Consider the following 11,741-nt stretch of genomic DNA (forward strand, 5'->3'; position numbering starts at 1 on the left):
TTTAACCGCTATTAAATACTTTGCTACTCTTCAACAATATACAGTTCATTCATTTCTGCAAAAGGACATAAACATGTTTATAAAACATGTCAGTGAGCTGCTGCAGAATTTAAAAAAACACATTCTCATCCAGAAAACAGTTATTATCATATCACAAGTAATGCTGAACAAACTTAAAATAAAGTCACACAACTGTATTGACATTCTCTAATAAATGTGCAATAGAATTAGGTATATGTATGGAAAAGACATTTTAAAAAATATTCACAATTGCGTTTTAAAACCTAGACTTACCATGGAGTAGCCTACTCTATAAATAGACATAGCATAGGAAATAAAAAAGACATTAATAAATACTCAGAGATGTGAGAATAGTGCCCATTTGCATATCTACAAAGTAAGGCCATGTTCAATTGCATGCCTTCTCATCATATCTTATTATTTACAGCACCATTTTGGTAAGCAAGCATAAAACAAATGGAAAACCGTCAATTGGTTGAATCAGTAAAATCCTGACTGAAACGAGCAAAGGTGACAGTGCAAGACAGAGTGAAATTATGCGTCCCATCTGCTACGCCAGGCTCTCCATCAGCCGACTGTGTATTTCCTGGAAGCTCGGCCTCTGCTTGGCGTTTCTCCTCCAGCAGCTCAGCATCAGATCGTTGTACACTCTATCAGGACAACAGGGAGGCTTTGGCAAGTAGACCTGGGAATATGGGGTAAAATTATCCAATGGCTTAGTGTTAAAAGTGCTATGAGTTGCATTTTTTTTAAAACTTAAAACTAAGCAGATTTGTGAAACATTTCCTGTAAATCAGGATCTGTGATATGCAGACATAGAGAAGATATAGTATGTATCATCACTATAAAGAGATCATACCTATAAGGATTGGTGGTCTAAACCTGCTGGATGCTCACCTGCTTGCCCTGGTCCCTGAAGAACTCGCCTGTGTTTTCAATGACCTGCTCGTCAGATAGCTGGGAATAGGGCTGCTTCTTACACAGAGTCAGAATCTCCCACAGAGTCACACCAAATGCCCACACGTCACTGGCCATGGTGAATTTACCCTGGAAATCAGATAAGAGACGTGTTAGGTGGAGCTGTGAGGTTGCCTATATTAATTTACCATAAGTAGTTTGCCTGAATAGACCTTTCTCACAGGAGACATTTTGACATGTCACAGCAGGGAAAGCACAGGTGTAAATAATAAAACGAATGAAGTATGAAATCCATTTAGCTGCTTCAGTTTCAGGGTGCTGGTAATGTTGCATAGTGACTCACTGTCACGCAGTCTCATGACTTGCTGGAGCAGTAAATAGCTCTTAAAAGCCGTATGGGGAACCTCTAGCCTTTTAATACGTTTTTCTCATCACAGGGCACCAATTTCAAAACTAATTGCGCATTTCTACTACATGGGTGACCTAGTTTTAAGAAATCATCATATTTACAGTGGAGTTTCCCTTGAAATAGAACAGTCAGTGTTTTAATTAATGTATTTATTTTAATTGAACATCATACAGACAGTCAGCAGTTAAACAGGAGATGTGCATTCTTGTGCAATTCAAAATGTCATGGTGCAAAATATAACTATATGTAAAGTGAATGAAAATGTAAAAAACAACATAAAATAAATCAAAATAATAAATAAAGTAATATTTAACCCTTATGGCATAAAACATAATACAGATCATATTCAAAAATGATAAGTAACAACATAACTAGTTAATTGGGGGACACAGAAAAATAATTGTACATAAAACCACAATGTATGTACACTTTTTTGTATAAGTATCCATCAACCAGAAAAAACAAAACGATTAAGAGAATCTTGCCTTATGTATGTTGAATTTCACCAATTACAAATATAAGATTCATTATGTAACACAGATTTGTTATTATATTCAAATTTAATAACTCAATAACCAGTTAATGATGTTAATGGTAACACCTGTGCTTTTCATGTCAAAATGTCTGTTGTGAAAAAAAGTCTATCTAGCAGAGTCCGGACACTTCCCCTTAGACCTGGGAGGAGGTGTAATGAGGTAAAATAAGTGCTTTAATGCCTGATTATCATGCTCCTCCTGACTCATTAACCTTAACTGATTAAAGTCTAATGTTACATTTAAACAGTACACAGCCAGTTCTTCTACATCAGCATGTTTTTAATCTTAAAAAACAAAGCTAGACTAATGTGTTACTGACAGACAACATAAACCTTCTTTACATTACTCACCAGTAGGATGCTCTCCCATGACATCCAGCGAATGGGAAGGACGGCTCGGCCCTGGATCCGGTAGTAGTCCCCGCGGTACAGGTTGCGACTCATGCCAAAATCTGCAATCTTTATGGTGTAGTTCTTACCCACCAAGCAGTTACGGGTGGCCAGATCACGATGTACAAAGTTGAGAGAGGACAAGTACTTCATACCTGATGCAATCTGCACGGCCATGCCAATCAATTTACTGTAGCTAAAGAACAAAAGAAATGGAATATATATTATGTGTTAATATGTATTGTATGCGTTATACCCCTCATAATCATTGCAATTAAGCTGAACCTACCTGACCATACTCTTATCCTGTTTATCCTCTTGCCCTGTCTTGTCTTCATCGGCAGCCTCCTTTAGCCTGAGATTACAGAGGAACTGGTTGAGGTCTCCGTTTTCCATGTACTCAGTGATCATACACAGAGGGTCTGTGTCCACACACACCGCCAGCAGACGGACAATGTTGGGGTCCCTCAGACGAGACATGATTCGGATCTCCTTCAGGAAGTCATTCCTTCAGCAGAGCGGAGACAAACAACTTTAATTCACTGACTGATTGATGAATGAATAATCAGGACCATGCAGCTGGAGACAGATGTGTAGATATTCTGCGTGTTTGATGGCAAATGATGAGGAAAATATTGCCTTTTTGAGAGAGAGTCAATACACACAATAAGAGATTGTACAAACAAAAGGAAGTTACCAGTAGCTTTTACCTTGCATTCTTGTTGGCATCTTCTCGCAGTGTTTTAACAGCAACCAGCAGTGGTGACTCATTGTTTCCCTCTATAGACAAATCTTCTTCCAAGAAGTCCTGCATGCCCTCTGCCTCACACAAGTGCACCTGTTTAAAAAAGCACTTAGTCAGTCCATCATCCACTTGGCACCACTTAAACCCATCTGTTTAGCTGCGATAGCTGTGTTGCCTATTTGCCAGCATTTACTGTATAGTTGCTGCATTTCACACTTCAGCATACAACAACATCTACAGTATCATTCAATCATTAAAAATGGGAACTAAGAAAAGTTACATTAATGTTGGAAAACAGAGAACAGTCAAATGAATCTGATAATCATCTCCAAGAATACTTCAAAAATCTCAGGGCAGTGCCAACAAACATCAGAACTGTAAAACTGAGTGTACTTCTCCAAACTGGCCCTCTCCCAGTTTCTCCTTGAAGGTGAGCTTGTTTCTGGGGAATTCTCTCATGGATGAATCGGTGCCTGCAAAGAGATTCATGTTGACAGCCGTGATGGAGTAGGTGCTGCTGTCTGAGGACTCCTGCAGGCTGATGATGTCCGCCTCTGCATAGTGGGGGGCACTGTCTGAGCCACCAGCCGCAAGGGCTCTGCAGGAGGTGCTAGGTCCTGATGTGGAAGACACACACAAATGCTCACATGCAACAGCAGCAGCCATAGCAGACTTCTATGCTCTTCACTGCTTTATTATGCTTTCTGTCGTCTTACCAAGCTGTTCTGTGGACTGAGCAAACTCGGGTAGTTTCCGGATGAGGCGTGAAGGCTCCTGGTAGTCGGAGCAAAGGGGGAAGATTCTCTCATAGGTGGAGTTGGTGGTGGAGCTGCTTTCAGTGGATAGAGAAGAGTGGAGGAAGGAGAAGGCCTGGGTCTGGACTGCAAGACGAGCTGTGAGTTCATCATCTAGCAAGCGACGGGATGCCTAAGAAGGTGAGTGTGTGGTATAGATACAAATCACAACAATAGTCATCTCAAGGCACTTTACACATAGAGCAGGTCTAAAACGTATTCTTTAAGTTTAATTTAAAGAGACCCAACATTCCCACATGAGCAAGCACTTGGCAACAGTGTCAAGGAAAAACTCCCTTTTAACAGGAAGAAACCTTGGGCAGAACCAGACTCAAAGTGGGCGGCCTCGACCGGTTGGGGTTGGGGGGGGGGGGGTACATGTTTATAAGTCATCAAATACAAATGGGAAATCTCTTGGCACCTTCTCAAGCATCTTCTGCCAAACTTGACGCCACAGGATGATCACTATGATAGCTGACAGGATGGCAATGATAGCCACCAAGCAGCCAATCAGGATCCTGGTATTGCTGTCATCCACTTTATGAGTAGGATCATCACCTAATTAAGATGAGATGAGAATTGGGAGTTGGGAATTAAGATGGGTTTGATTTAATGCATCACTGCTCAATTTCTTATCACACCCCAAATTAATTACATTCTTATTGTGTAAAGTCCCTCATGGATCATTGGTAGAACAGTAAGAAAAGCCAGACTTTTTAATGATTAGTAATATTGAACTGTATCAGCAGGGGGCACTGTTTAATCAGAAAACATTTGAAGCTAAGCCACCTTTTTGAACTGTGATAATACCTGCATTTTTCAACTGAAATAAATCATCACACATATTGTAGATGTAAGATTTATTACACCAATTCAAAACAAATTAAGGCAAATGATAAATTAATGATTCTCTAAATATATAATTATATTTATAATTGACTGCAGATTATACTAACCCCACATTTTATTCAAGTGGCCATACACTCTCTTGCCAGTCCTATTCTGCAGTGCCTGATATCTTTGAAATAACATTCAATATTTGAATAAACACACAAATGTAAGGTGCTCGGCTGCTGACCTGGTAGTATGTTTGTTGGGTGTCCATGTTTACGAGGAGTCAGAGATGTATTGTACACTGCTGAACCTGTGAGTGGTAGAAAGAAAGGAGGAAAGACAAAGATGAAGGATCTACTGTACAGTCAGGTCAGACACAAGGCACTAGCTTTTTCTGGAAAATAAAATGGGAAAAATTCGGTTTCAAAACGAGGCAACCCACAGATGGCACCCACACAGGATCCCATTTTACCTGACTGGAAGGCCACTTCACTGAAAAGCATCCAAAGGTCACTGAAGTGGAAACGACACTTGATGGCGCTGGCTGTGCGGTCCCCGAGGGGTACAGTGACAAAACGGGCACTTTGGCTCACACGGTCAACAGTAGGCCTGAAGGACACCGGGTCTGACTCCCAGTCTGATTCTGACCGGAAGTAACAGGTAGCCTGTCTGAACATCCTCACACCTCGACTAAACATGTTGTTACAGTGAACCTGCCGGGGTGGATGTGGGATATGTAAATACATGCACACATGATTAAAGAACTGAGGAGAAACCTTACAAATAGTCAGAGCAGTCAGAAGCTGGTCTAGTAAAGACTAATCTGTCTTGCTGCTGTAGCTGAAAAACATTGTCTTCTATCTTGTTTCTATCCTGTTTACTGACAAACTGATTATACAGAGAAAGTAATTTTCACAGTACAAAGATACTTTGCATCACTTAAAAATGTTTATGTTCTAGTATAATTTGAAGCACCTATAAATGAAGGATTCTTGTACAGCGTGGCGCAGTTCAGTGTAGTGTTGCCTCAGCAATTTTAAAATCATTCCACTTTATCACATATAAGCTGTTCCCTCCCTGCGATGACTTCTTACCTTCATAGAAGTGAAGTTTCTGACATGGTCAAACTCAAAGGTCATCTCCACGTAACCTTTGGGGATGCTTTTGTTGCTCCAGCCCACATAGTCGTATCCTGGCCACATGCCGTAGATGTGGCTGTGGAGGAAATCATCCAGACCCCAAGTGCCATCTGTCAGCTGGCCAAGTCCCTTTGTGAGTTTTGTAAAAGAATGGACGGAAGAACTGAAAATAGAAAACAAAAGTGTGTCAAGTGAAATAAATTCAGGATTGCTGGGATTTGTAAAGTTATGACTGACATTTTAGCTCAAGGAAAAAGTGTACCCACTACACTTATTGGAAACAAGCACGTTCTTTCTATAAGTAGCAGTAAAATCGAGACCTTTCAGCTGATGCTCCATCATACACAGAATCATTGAAGTAGACATCCAGGCCTCTGTAGATCATTTGGTGCCCATCTGGGATACTGTAAGACACCAGGCCATCTAAAAGGGCCAGGTCAAAGGTCAAACATTATAGTTGATATGCAGATTATGACAAATAACACATTCTTCAGCATGTCAAGTCATAAACAATGACCATGATAGAAAAATCAAATACACACATTTTTGTAATTATTATTTTTTTTAAAATTGCTTGATGTTGGTAGTTTGACTGAAGGAGGACATTTGTTATGGAAGCGCATGACTAACCCAGCCATTCACAGCCGTAGAGCTCCACTCTCATACACACAAACATGGAGTGGTCCGTCACTGGCATAAAGCGGATGAAACGAGCTATGATAGGAGGCTCCAGGTCCTTCAGCACCACATCATACGCATTCCTGTTCCCCTCAATGACCTTTCAGAAGAGAGGCACATGACGAAATGTAGACTTTCTTGAATGAATTGTGTCAAGATATAAAAATCTAATTACAACTACATACTGTACATATGAATTATGTTAAAATGGTGCTCCAGCACATTGCACTTCATAGAATTGTGGGACTGACAAAAAACATATCAAAAAGAAAAAAGTCATAATCAATGCAGCAGAGGCTGAGACATGTTAACTTTTTGTCTCTTGTTTCAAGCTTAAAAATGCTGGATCTTATGCAACACATCTGCATAAACTATCAACACTGAACAAAGAATTACTGCTGTGAATCAAGGTGGTTTTGTGACAAAAAAAACAACAGCATTTCTAACACCAGTATGAGTTTTTCTTGTCAAATTATTTGAGTATTTCTGTATACAAACTGGTACTTTATATATCATGTCAGTGCTAGTGTTTCTCGATTTTAAAATCATTGCCTATGAACTATGCTGCTTTCTGTTGCAAAGAACCCATCTAAACACTTTTGACTTTGTTAAACTGAGTATGACAAATTCATGTCACGATGACTAATTGAAGTTAAAGTGGTATATCTGGCACCATCATACCTGTGTCACCGTTAATTAAAGAAACAAAATGAGCCAATGATATGCGTAGGGTGCCCTTGTCTAATTGAAATACACAGATTCAATGTGGCTCCCCAGCTGTCATGGCGGTGTTTACTCTGCACATCTGGTCATGATGATGTTAAGACCTGAACAGAATCACACATGCTCACCTGTCTTCCCTTCCTGTCATGCCAGCCCACCCAGTTGCTGCCGTCGCGGCTGTACTTGATCCTATATCTCTGGGCAAACTCATTACCCATGCCGTCGGCATGGCGACCTTGGGTGCCCACCAGTGTGATGAAGTGCAGTGACCGCAGGTCCACCTGGAGATATTCTTTGAGACCGTCAGGCTCTGCCATGATGTCAGGACACCAGGCACCATCCCCGTCTCCATTGTCAAAGTCAAGTCTGAGAAGGTAGAAAAAGAATATGAGATGAGACATTCAAGAGAAGGACATAGAGTTCAGGAAGATAGGAAGGAAATCTTCAAGCAAGAATAGGTAGATTGTTGAGAGACTTAAATGAGGAGGAATGAGATAGAGAAGACAAAACTTTCAAAGGTAGAGGAAAAGTTAGTTAACTTATCCACTATGCATGATCTTTTCTATGTTAATACATTCATATTTGCATGGTAGCATCTTCGACTACTCTGTCCTCCCCCTGGAAATTTTGTAAAACAGTATTGTAATTATTCAACATGTAGCCAGTTCCTGAAAATGTTAACATATTCTGTTTGCACCACTCTGTCTCAGGAATCTTTGTGTTGGAAACATCCTCTGTGCTGTCAAGAAGTAACAAGGTCAAAGAATATTTACTGATTAATGAACTCAAGTATTGTTAGACCCTGGATGTTCTCTAAGGACATAGTATGGTTTAGACTAGAGCATGTTCTCCATAGTAATGAATTGAAATGAAGGAAAGGAAAATTAATAATCAGACATGCCTGCCAAATTTTGCAGCAGTTGACTCAGACCACTGACTGGAAGCAGAGATGTCCTCATCCTGAATCTGCCCACCGGTCATACCGAGAGGATAGCGACAAATTTCTACAAACACATGAAACATCACTGATACACATGCTTCTCACTTTATGAATATGCCTTTTTATGTGTTTGTACATGTGAGTGTGAGACCTGTCACATGCTGTATGAGTTTTTAAAAATCCTTTTTATGTATTTGCAGGATGAGAGGAGGTAAGTGTTAAGTGGTCAGGGTGTGTCCCTTCCCCCCAGTCCCCTTCCTGCAGCCCTGCAAGGCCTCTAAAGCCAAACAGAGGCATCACTGTGTAGGTGCCAGTCTAAGCAAAATGAGACACGAAAAGGCCCCTAAACTGCCTGCTCTCCGGTTTTCATTCCTTTTCATAATTTCTACAGCAGCCACGTGAGAGAAACTTGAATTTTAAGGGACTGGCATCTGCTGGGCATGAACTGTTGTGCGGGTGCACAAAAAAAGTTTGACAACAATAGAAGCTAGATTATAGTGTTAATATGATTCAGTGGCCATATGGCAGCCCTCTGCATCTACCAGAGTGTCACTGTTTATTCGTACCATCTATACCTGGCAATTAAGGGACATCTGTGTTTTATTCACTGTCCCACTGAAAAGCCTGACATATTACTTGAGAGAGCAGCAGAACAAATAAGCCTTTTACTGTAAAAATATTCGAAGTGGGAAAGTCAAATGACTGTATGTGTGTGTGTGTGTGTGTGTGTGTGTGTGTGTGTGTGTGTGTGTGTGTGTGTGTGCATGCGCGTGTGTCACCTACAACTACGCCTACAAATTTTCAACTTTTTTTTTTCCCCGAATGCCCCCCGCTTGTGAAAGGTCTACCTGTTCAGAGGATATTTGCTGTCTGACCATTAGGTAAACCACATAGACACACACACACACGTACACACACATGCACACACCACACACACACATTACATTCTTGCATTTTAAGCCCACCCACCAAAAATTGCTTTTCCTTCTCCATCTTGTCAACATACCTATCCCTCTGGAATATGAAAACGTTATTTTAAGTGGACATATGACATACCCACATGGGCTGGCTCATACATTTATGCTTTAATCACATACTCCAAACTAAACTGAACTCATTCTATCATTCATTTTTCAAATGCACGTGCAGCGAGCAGGGTGGACTGGCGGTTTGAAAATGTTTGAGGTTTAACTCCCTCAAAAAGCAGCATATCCTACCATAGTGTTCAAGAAATAAAGAAATCCTTCCTGCTCTGAGAAACAGTGTCAGCTAAAAAGCAGAAATGTAAAAGATAAACATCTACCTGGGTTGACTTGAGATCTTACTGTAGCAGCCAGCAGCATAAAGACAAGATGGTGTGTGATCTGTTGAACCTCCATGACCTTTGTTGCTTCTCAAGGAGCTGCACACCTATATGTTTCAAGAAGGTTGGATATCAGTGTGTGAGGTTAGTTGTTAGGCTTGCTGTAATAAGCAAAAAAAAATCCAAACTAAGACTTTTTTTTTAAAGTTTCCATAATCCATGTCAACAACAATTATGGGTAAATGTCAGATGAGTATGAATTAAAGTGATAGTAGGATGTAACAAATTGTTATACAGAGTTAAACATCTCCCAAACCCTGGTGTTAAATGCACACAGAGTCCTCCTTGTGTATAGATAAATCTGTTTCCAGTCCTGCTCTCTCCTGCCTCAGTACTTGCAGTATGAGCTCTCATTTTATATTCCTCATAAAAGCCAGTGAGACCTTCACACATGCTGGTATACACTAGATCTTTAACATCATCCATGTGGTGCATTCACCAAAAACGTGGGGGATAAAGTCATTCTGTGGCAGTGTGACGTGTTGAATGTAGTTGTATTAATAGTGCAAAATAGGCTTGCTCTCTGTTTGAAATCCACATCATATGAAATAAAAGATCATTATTATACACTGAATTTATATGTATGAACTCTGTGATTCATCTTTCACTATAATATCTGCTTTTGAGAGAGAGCTGACATGATGATCACTGACCTTTCTGGTAATGATTACTACTTTAATGTAAATTCACTGGTACCTGATTAAATGATACAAAAAAAGAAATGCACCCTTCTTGTATAGTAGATACGTCTGCTCCTTGTGCGTAGGCTTATTTTTAACTTGTATCATGTGTTTTCCTGCATGAGCTCTAAAGAAGCAAGCTGAAACACATGTTAAAATTCAACGTGGACATTGGGGTTAATAGTCTCATATGAGAAAAATATGAATTAGACTTACTTTCGCAAGTTTTTCTTTCCTTATTATGAAACCATCTGTCTCAGTGAATATTCCTCATCTAGTTTGAGCTGATGAATTCCCCATTGCAAGTCGCTGACCTCTTCCTCGGAGGAACTTTCTGGGAATGGAAAAGAGAGAGAGGGAGAGAGAGAGAGAGAGAGAGAGAGAGAGAGAGAGAGAGAGAGAGAGAGAGAGAGAGAGAGAGAGAGAGAGAGAGAGAGAGAGAGAGAGAGAGAGAGAGAGAGAGAGAGAGAGAGAGAGGGAGAGGGAGAGGGAGAGGAAACGAAGGCTGATGAAACAGTCTTTCTGGCTGGAGTAAAGAAACAGAAAATAACACGCTTTGGGATTTTGAGGGGAGGCCAAAATCCCAGAATTCCACCTGATCCACAAACGGTTTCAATTATGGCCCACGGAGGCAGCTGAGAGCGGCAGTATCTGGCAGCTTCCACCAAGCTACTGACAAAAACAGAGCAGAGTTCATTTTCCTGCAGAGGAGAAGCTGCTAATTACTGGACGAGACGTGATGCTTTACAGAAGAAGGAACTATCACAGGATGCAAACAAAATGAGTCAGAGCAGAGATTCAAAGTAAAATGGACACTGTAGTCATAGCAGAAGGAGGCAGAAGCTTGTTTTGATTGTCATAAATCAATATATGATTCAGAATGGTTTAGAAGCATGGACAACTCACAAAATGTACTGCAGTTTATGCTCAGGAGTCTTCTGACTTCAACTCTTCTGACTTCTTTTATGAAATGTAGAATTGAGAAAAATACACACAATGCGCACACACACACGCACACACACACACACACACACACACACACACACACACACACACACACACACACACACACACACACACACACACACACACACACACACAATACCGGAGAAGTTTTATTTTTTATTCACAGTCGTTTCAAAACTATTTCAGCAGCAAAACACATAGTCCATGAAAAGCTTCCTTAAAGATGTTATCTGAGAAACCAAAGTCTGTTGAAATTTTGCAGCTGAAAGAAACTGAAAAGAGAAAGAAAAATAAGGGGACTTCCTGAGAATTGTGTCATGTTAAAACTTCGACTGAACTGTTTATTTAAATCCAAACATTTCTTTTCAGCCACATTACCATTATTCATTTCTTCAGTTGCAACGCTTAAAAGGGTTTTCAAAACCACCGTAATAAGCAATTACAGAGCCATTTGGAAAGTATGCTCACTGGGTTTCTTGCCGAGAGTTGAGAGAATTAATCCCACTCTCAGATAAAATGGAACTACAGCTGGGTTGCTTATAGTTTCCACGCATAAAGACTGGAAAGAGAGGACACAGCTAGCCTGGCTCTGTCTAAAAGTCAAAA

The 11,741-nt window shown here is 40.4% G+C and overlaps 1 pseudogene; it reads right to left on the reverse strand.

The window, feature by feature from the left end:
- Window positions 1-571: 571 nt before the first annotated feature.
- On the reverse strand, window positions 572-9,530 carry LOC133990481 (discoidin domain-containing receptor 2-like; annotated as a pseudogene).
- Window positions 9,531-11,741: the final 2,211 nt, after the last annotated feature.

The sequence above is a fragment of the Scomber scombrus genome, chromosome 11 (genome assembly GCF_963691925.1).
Source record: "Scomber scombrus chromosome 11, fScoSco1.1, whole genome shotgun sequence".
In the NCBI taxonomy this organism is placed as follows: domain Eukaryota; kingdom Metazoa; phylum Chordata; class Actinopteri; order Scombriformes; family Scombridae; genus Scomber; species Scomber scombrus.